Source organism: Manis javanica, chromosome 3 (assembly GCF_040802235.1).
Source record: "Manis javanica isolate MJ-LG chromosome 3, MJ_LKY, whole genome shotgun sequence".
Classification (NCBI taxonomy): Eukaryota; Metazoa; Chordata; class Mammalia; order Pholidota; family Manidae; genus Manis; species Manis javanica.
Genome location: NC_133158.1, coordinates 47,642,988 through 47,650,809, shown reverse-complemented (window position 1 = coordinate 47,650,809; position 7,822 = coordinate 47,642,988).

Sequence of the window (7,822 nt, the reverse complement as noted above, 5' to 3'; positions counted from 1 at the left end):
CCTGAAAGTGTGTCAGCCATAACTGTTCCTTTCCAGACCTCCATCATCCTTCCCACCTAACATAACCCCTCCTCTATGGGTACATGTGCTGTGGGGGTTTGGGTCCAAAACCAATACTTTGGAGCCCCAACTCAATGCTTATCCCACTTGACCTTTGAGATGCCAGAAACTATAAAATTAACACCTTAATGCCTTTCTTGATAATTAGACACTTTGCCATTGTGGGGAAAATTGAAGTTCCTATGGCCAGGATCCTCACCTGAACCTAAACTACTTAATGATGTAATTGGCCTGCTGCTAGGCTACTGCTTCTGCACCTGTGGGCAATAAGCTATTATTGACTGAGTCATTATATAAAGAACTCTGCCCAGTGCTCTGGGCAGAGGCAGAGATGAAGGAGGATTACAAACCTGCAGACTGTTGGATGCAGATGTAATTCTACTGCTCAGCCTATCACTGGAAGAACAACCTGGGTAATAAACCCTTTTAACCCAAGAACATTCCATTTTCATTCCTTGGCCTCACTGAATCCATAGGAAACTTGCCTGAGGCTGAAATCCATTAGCAAGACAGACATGAGAAGCAAGTGCCAGTAGAATTCATGCTAAACTGGGGAGAGAGTCATCCTTTTAGGATGGTGGGATCACCAGCAAAGAAGCACCTGCCATAAAGGGCAGGTGTTGGGGGGGAGAGTAACAAAATTATATTACTAATCAAAAAACTACCCAAATTGAATTCCAGAATCAGATGGCTTCATAGGTGAATTCTACCAAATATTTAAAGAAGAGTTAATACCTATCCTCAAAATATTCCAAAAAATTGAAGAAAAAGGAATGCTTCCAAGTTCATTCAATGAGACCAACATTACCCTGATACCAAAATGAGAAAGATGCTACCAAAAAAATAAAAAAGAATTACAGATCAATATCCCTAATGAATATAGATGCAAAAATCCTCAACAAAATATTACTAAACCAAGTTAAAAAATAAATACATTAGAAGGATCATTTACTGTGACAAAGTTGGATTTGTTCCAGGGATGCAGGATGGTTCAGTGTCCACAAAAGTCAATCAATGGGGTGCACATTAGCAAACAGAGGCTAAAAACCATATGATCATCAGTGTCCACAAAAGTCAATCAATGGGGTGCACATTAGCAAACAGAGGCTAAAAACCATATGATCATCTAAGTAGATACAGAAAAAGCATTTGAAAAATTCAACATCCATTCATACTAAAACTCAACTAAGTGGGTATATAGGGAACATATCTCAACATAATAAAGGCCATATATGACAAACTCAGCTAACATTATACTCAATGGTGATAAGCTTGAAGGCTTTTCCTCTTAAGATCAGGAACAAGATAAGTATTTCTGCTATCACCACTTCTATTCAACATAGTACTGGAGTCCTAACCATAGCAATCACATAAGAAAAAGAAATAAGAGACATCCAAATTGGTAAGACATGAATATTTGCAGATGACATGAAACTATATAGAGAAAACCCAAAGACCACCAAAAAACCATTAGAATAAATGAATTCAGTAAAGCTACAAGATACAAAATTGAGACACAAAAAACTTGCATTTTTATGTACAAATAAAGTAGCAGAAATTAAGAAAATGATTCCATTTATAATTTCATCAAAAAGAATAAAATACCTGGGAATAAATTTAACAAAGAAGGTGAAGATTTATACTCTGAAAACTATAAGGCATTGATAAAATAAATTGAGATGACACAAATAAATGGAAGGATGCTCCATGCTCATAAATTGAAATAATAAACTGTCTATTCTGCCCAAAGCAATCTATATCAGTGCAATCCCTATCAAAATACCAATGGCATTTTTCACAGAGCTAGAAGAAATAACACTAAAATTTGGAATCACAAAAAATCCCAAACAGCCAAAGCACTCTTGAGAAGGAAGAACAAAGCTGGAGTTATCATACTCCCTGATTTCAAACTATACTACAAAGCTTTAGTAATCAAAACACTATGGTACTGGCACAGGTAGATCTATAGATAATTGGAATAGAATGGAGAGCCCAGAAATAAACCCATGTTTATATGGTCAATTAATCTATGACAAAGGAGGCAAGAATAAACAATGGGAAAAAGACTGTTCAATAAATGGTGTTGAGAAACTGGACCACTTTCTTATACCCTAAATAAAAGTAAACTAAATATAAGATCTGGAGAAACTGGACAGCTACATGCAAGAGAATGAAACTGGACCACTTTCTTATACTCTGAATAAAAGTAAACTAAATATAAGACCTGAAATCATAAAACTTCTGGAAGAAAACATAGGCAGTAAACTATAGAACACTGGCATTAGCAATTTTTTTTCCAGATATGTCTCTCCAGGTAAGGGAAACAAAAGCAAAAATAAACAAGTGGGACTACATCAAACTAAAATGCTTTACAGTGAAGGAAACCATCAACACAATGAGAAGGCAACTTACTGAATGGGAGAATATATTTGGAAATGACATATTAGACAAGGGGTTAATATCCAAAATATATAAAGAACTCATCACTCAACACCAAAAAACAAATAATCTGATTAAAAAATGGGCAAAAAAATTTTTCCACATACAGATGGCCAACAGATGTGAAGATCCTCCACATCACTAATCATCAGAGAAATGCAATCAAATCCACAATGAGATATCACCTCACACCAGTCAGAATGGCTGTTATCCAAAAGACAGGAAATAACAAGTGTTGGTGAGGATATGGAGAGAAGTAAGCCCTCATTCATTGTGGATGGGAATGTAAATTGGTGCAGCCATTATGGAAAACAGTAATGGAGGTTCCTCAAGAAATTAATACAAATACCTTATGATCCAGTAATTTCACTTCTGGGTATTTATTCAAAGAAAATTAAAAAATATATGCACCCCCATGTTTAGTACACCATTATTTATAATAACCAAGATATGGAAACAGCCTAAGTGTATATCAATAGATGAATAGATAATATGGTGTATATACATAATAAAATATTATTCAGCCATAAAATGAGAAAGATTTCCTAAGAATGAAATCTTGCCATTTGTGACAGCATGGATGGACCTAGAGGGTATTAGGCTAAGTAAATAAGACAGCAAAAGTGAGTGAAGTCAGTCAGACAGAAAAAGACAATTACCATGTGATTTCACTTGTATGTGGAATCTAAAAAGAAGTGAACAAAGAAATGAGCAGAAAACTAGAAGTAGACTTATATATAAATAGAGAAGAAACTGGTAGTTGCCAGAGGGAGGGAGGTGGAGGATGGGTGAAATAGGTGAATGGGACCTAGAGATACAAAGTTCCAATCACAAAAAAAGTTACAGGGATGAAAAGGACAGCATAGGGAATATAGTCAATGATACTGTAGTAACTATGGTGACAGATGGTAACAACACTTACCATGGTGAGCATTTCCTAATGTATGTAATTGTTGAATCACTATGTTATATACCTGACACTAATAGAATATTGTATGTCATCTATAATTCAATAAAAAAATACAGTTGCTGGGAATAAAACCCCACAAAAAACCTCATTGCTTTTTATGGCTGAATAATAATCCATGTATGAATATACCACATCAAGTTAATCCATGCATTTGTTGATGAACTTTTGGCTATTGTGAATAACGCTGCTATGAACGTTGGCATACAGGTCTATACCAATTTGAGTTTCTGCTTTCAGTTCTTTGGGGTATATACCTAGAAATTAACCCCTAAGAAACTAACATATACAATAATTTTGTTCAACTTTCCGAGGAACTGTCGAATTGTGAAAAGTACAGCCTTTGAGGAAAACATTCTCATTGGCAGTGTATGAAGGTTCCAACTTCTCCATATCTTTACCAACACTCACTTTTTTATTTTTTAGGTTTTAGCCATGCTAGGAGGTGTGAAGTGACAAGGTTATTGGCATCTGTATCTTCTCTTTTTCATTTTTAAATCCCCAATGTATAGCATAATGCCTGATATCCTCAGTAAACATATTTTGATTTATGAATGGCTGGAAATCCCTAGTCTTGAACTTCCCAAACAGCTTCATTAAGTGTCCATAGTACATGCTACAGAAGCCCCTCCTGTACTTCTCAGTGAACATAGAATAACTTCCAGAGTTCCTTACAGCCTGTGTGCTCGGCCCCCATGCTCCCATCTGGCCTGTTTCTTATCACTTCCCTCTCGCTTACCATCAGGGTGACCACAGAATAGATTGCCCAAACCAGGACACTTTTGAGAGTTGCACTGAGATAACAGGCATCACCTGGCCCTGTCCCAACACAGGGTGTGAGGTCGGTGGGGTCATCACACTTCAGGCACACTGGCCTCCCGTAAGCCCTCGAACACCAGCTCTTCCCTTGAGCAGGGCCTTTGCACAGGCTGTTTCCTGTGCCCAGTGCCCTTTTCCTGCTCTATCCTTGACTGGCTCTTTGCTGGCTTTCAATCTCTCTTCCTCAAGAGGTCCCTGCTGACCCCTTTCTAGTAGACACCTGTCATTTCATTACTCCATGCCCATTTTATTCCTAGCATTGGTCGCAGTTTGTGATTATAAATTCATTTGCTTGTACGCTTTTTGCTTACCCTAGACAGTAAGAATTTCCTTTTTATTTGGAAAAAAAATAGAACCAACATGTGTGGTACCTGACAAAAGTTAGATGATGGATAAATGAACGAATACCATCCATTTGGGTAGGAAAGGTGCTGTCATGTGACCATGTACACCAGCGCTGAGAAGTGATAAAACTTGGCTGAAGATCCGCATTCTGTGAAGAGTGAACTCATAAGCTGGCAAACAAACCAGTGAGGAGCACTTACCGCTGAAACTGCTCCTTAGTCAGAGAATTTATTGAAATCATTGTAAATCATCATGAACATTAGCTTTTAGAGAGAAATGACCATTATAAAAACAGATTCTTGATCGTACCTACCTGTTCACCTACTACCACCCACCATTTACCCACTGACTATGCCAACCAGCATCCATCCATCTGTGTCCCACCTACCTGCCATATAACCACCACCTGCCCACCAGTTCATCTACCTCTTACCTTCTACCCACCCATTAGCTTACCACCAACCAGCCTACCCATCCACCCACCCTTCCCTCACCTGTGCACCCATTCCTGGTGCTTGGGCATATGGCCCCTGTTGGCTCTAAATACTGCCAGTGGAAGAGGTTTGCTTAGGGTAATTCCCATCTGAGGCATCCCAAGATGAAGGTTACATGCATTCAAAGCTAGGAAATTTCTGAGGCTTCCTTCCAGATCTCACTGATGTGGGGATGGAAGGCTCAGGGCCAGCTGTAGGTTTGGTTATTCTGAAGATCAGGCCATGGATCTGTCTGGAACCAGTGATTCTGTACTTGAAAATCCCCCACCCACGGAGAGAAATGCAGGGTGTCTTAAAGGGTCCTTGAACTGCTCCCAGCACTCACCCCTGCCCACCTGCTTTTCTTCTTGCCCTCAGAGGAGAGAGTAGAAAGTGTTTGCAGCCACAGAATGATGAGAGCCAACTGGGACTTCAGAGCTGCTCTGCAGGAGCGCCCCTTACAGAGGAGGAGAGCTGGGCCCCAGAATCTTCATTCTCTGAGCCAGGAGCTACTGTTACCAGCATCCAGCCTGAGACGTGGGAGACCCCTCTAGGCAGGAAGCCCAGCCTCAGAGGGGACAGGATTCTGCTGCCTGTGGGGCTCCCCTTTCCCCTAGATCATACTCAAACTAGAGAGCACTGTACACATGTGCCCAGAGCTGGGAACAAACAGGGTTATTTTCTTTGGGTCTTAAACACAGGATGACATCTGTTGAATAAGTCATACTGATGCTATCGGGGATTTTAACTTGCACTGGCTTATCTTAACCCTGGATAGCCTCTTCTGGAAGAGTCCACGTTACCTACAAGCCAAAGCCCTGGTTCAGGAGAGAGGTTTCCAAGAATTAGCCAAGTGTATTAAGGGCCCGCAAGTCCTGGTAATAGGAATATATAACCGCGGGTTATCCCTGCAGTCTCTCAGCATATCACTAACACCTTCTAGGCTATCCTGCTGAGACTTGTGTCTGCATTGAAGCATCCTGCAGAATGTTATTCCTCTTGCCAGACAAACTCAGGCTGTTTTCCAAATTCAAAATCACACTTCAAAAGAAAAGTTACGTTATCGATTCCCTAGCAAGTACATTTCCCGCCCCTGCAACCATGTCCCCTATATCCTGCTATGGATTTGGCCTTTCACAGAGTTATTTAGTCCATTTAGTGAAAAAAAAAAGTTTCTTTGAAGATAAAAAGTGGAGTAAAGAGAGGAAATAACAGTGGAAATGTGAAAAACCAAAAGGTAGCAACCAGCGTGTGTTATGTCAATAAAATGCCCATTTGAAAGGTTCTCTTTTTTGTTCCCTTATAAGAAACCCAAGAGATTGCCTGAGACGCACCCCACCTCCACCCAGCAGTGCTAATATTCAGCGTAAAAGGTGTTTTTTACAAGGGGGCCCCCTTTGCAATAACATTTGGAAGCACAAAACACTGCAGCTAATGTCACCCAGTGCCTGGATGTGCATATTTATGAGCTTCATAAGCAGTTGCAGTTGAGGTTTCTCCTGCATTTGTCTGTTATTAGTTCCTTATTTTCTAGTCTGGGGATCAGAGGTAGGGTGAACTGTTGGAGAGCTAGAATAGCTCTCAGATTTATGAATTTTCTTTTTCCTTTTAAGAATCATTTTGACGCATACCAGCATCCAGGAAGATTAAGGTAATGAGAGGATCCCATAGCTTGCTAAGCTTCGGGGACACCTACAAGTCTGTTTGTAGCTAATTTCCCATTTAGGAGGAACCAGAAGCCAGACATGAAGTGCAGTAACATGAGGATGGCTAATATCGATCTTCTAGACAAAAGAAAACTGATCATATAAGCTTCAAATTGTAGCTTAAAAAGGCACCTCATTATATATATTAAAGTGAATAACAGATAGTTGAAGTATTTAAACATAAAAATCAGCTATTTCATGTATGCTACCTCATGGTCACAAGGTGGCTGCACACCTCCAACATTACATCTGTGTTCTAGGCATTGATTAAGAAGCTGCAAAAATGGTTTCCTGGAAGCCTTAGCAACTTCCACTTATATTTGATTGCCCCAAATCTAGATGGAAGGGAAGCTAGGAAATATAAATGTCTTTATCTGGGTACATTACTACCCCCAAAACGAGTTCTGTTAGTAAGAAAAAAATGGTAGAAAGGATAACAGGCCCACCTCTTTCCAGTGTCTCACTAACTGTAGGAAGAAAATGGAAACCGACACCTGGATCCTAGGCCTGACGGACTGAGCAGCTGATGATACTGGGGTTCAGGGAATTAGCATTTCTCTTTTAGCCATGTTGTTTGAGATGTTGAATAGAGAAACCAAGGAGGTGGAAGATTATGCATATCTGGATCTCCAGAGAAATAAGATTTGAGAGAAAACAGCATATGAATGAAATTTCAAAACCATGGACTGGATGCAATCACCAGGCAAGGAAGAAAAGAAACTCAAGAGCAGAGATCTGGGTCTTGGGGCAGGGAGAGAAGAGCAAAGAACCGCATTAAAGTAAGTAGTGAGTGGGAGGGGAACCAGGTGACACGTGTCCCCAGGTCTAAGGAAAAGGGTTCCAGGGGCAAGGAGGGGTCCAGCATGTGACATGGTTGCTGAGGCAGTGAGTCCAACAAAGAATTGACGAATGGTTTTGGCAAAGTAGAGGCCATCTGTGACTCCGACAAGAGCTTTCAAGAGCCCCAGGTGGCCTCAGCATGCTTTACCTAACCTTTCTCCATTTCATGCACA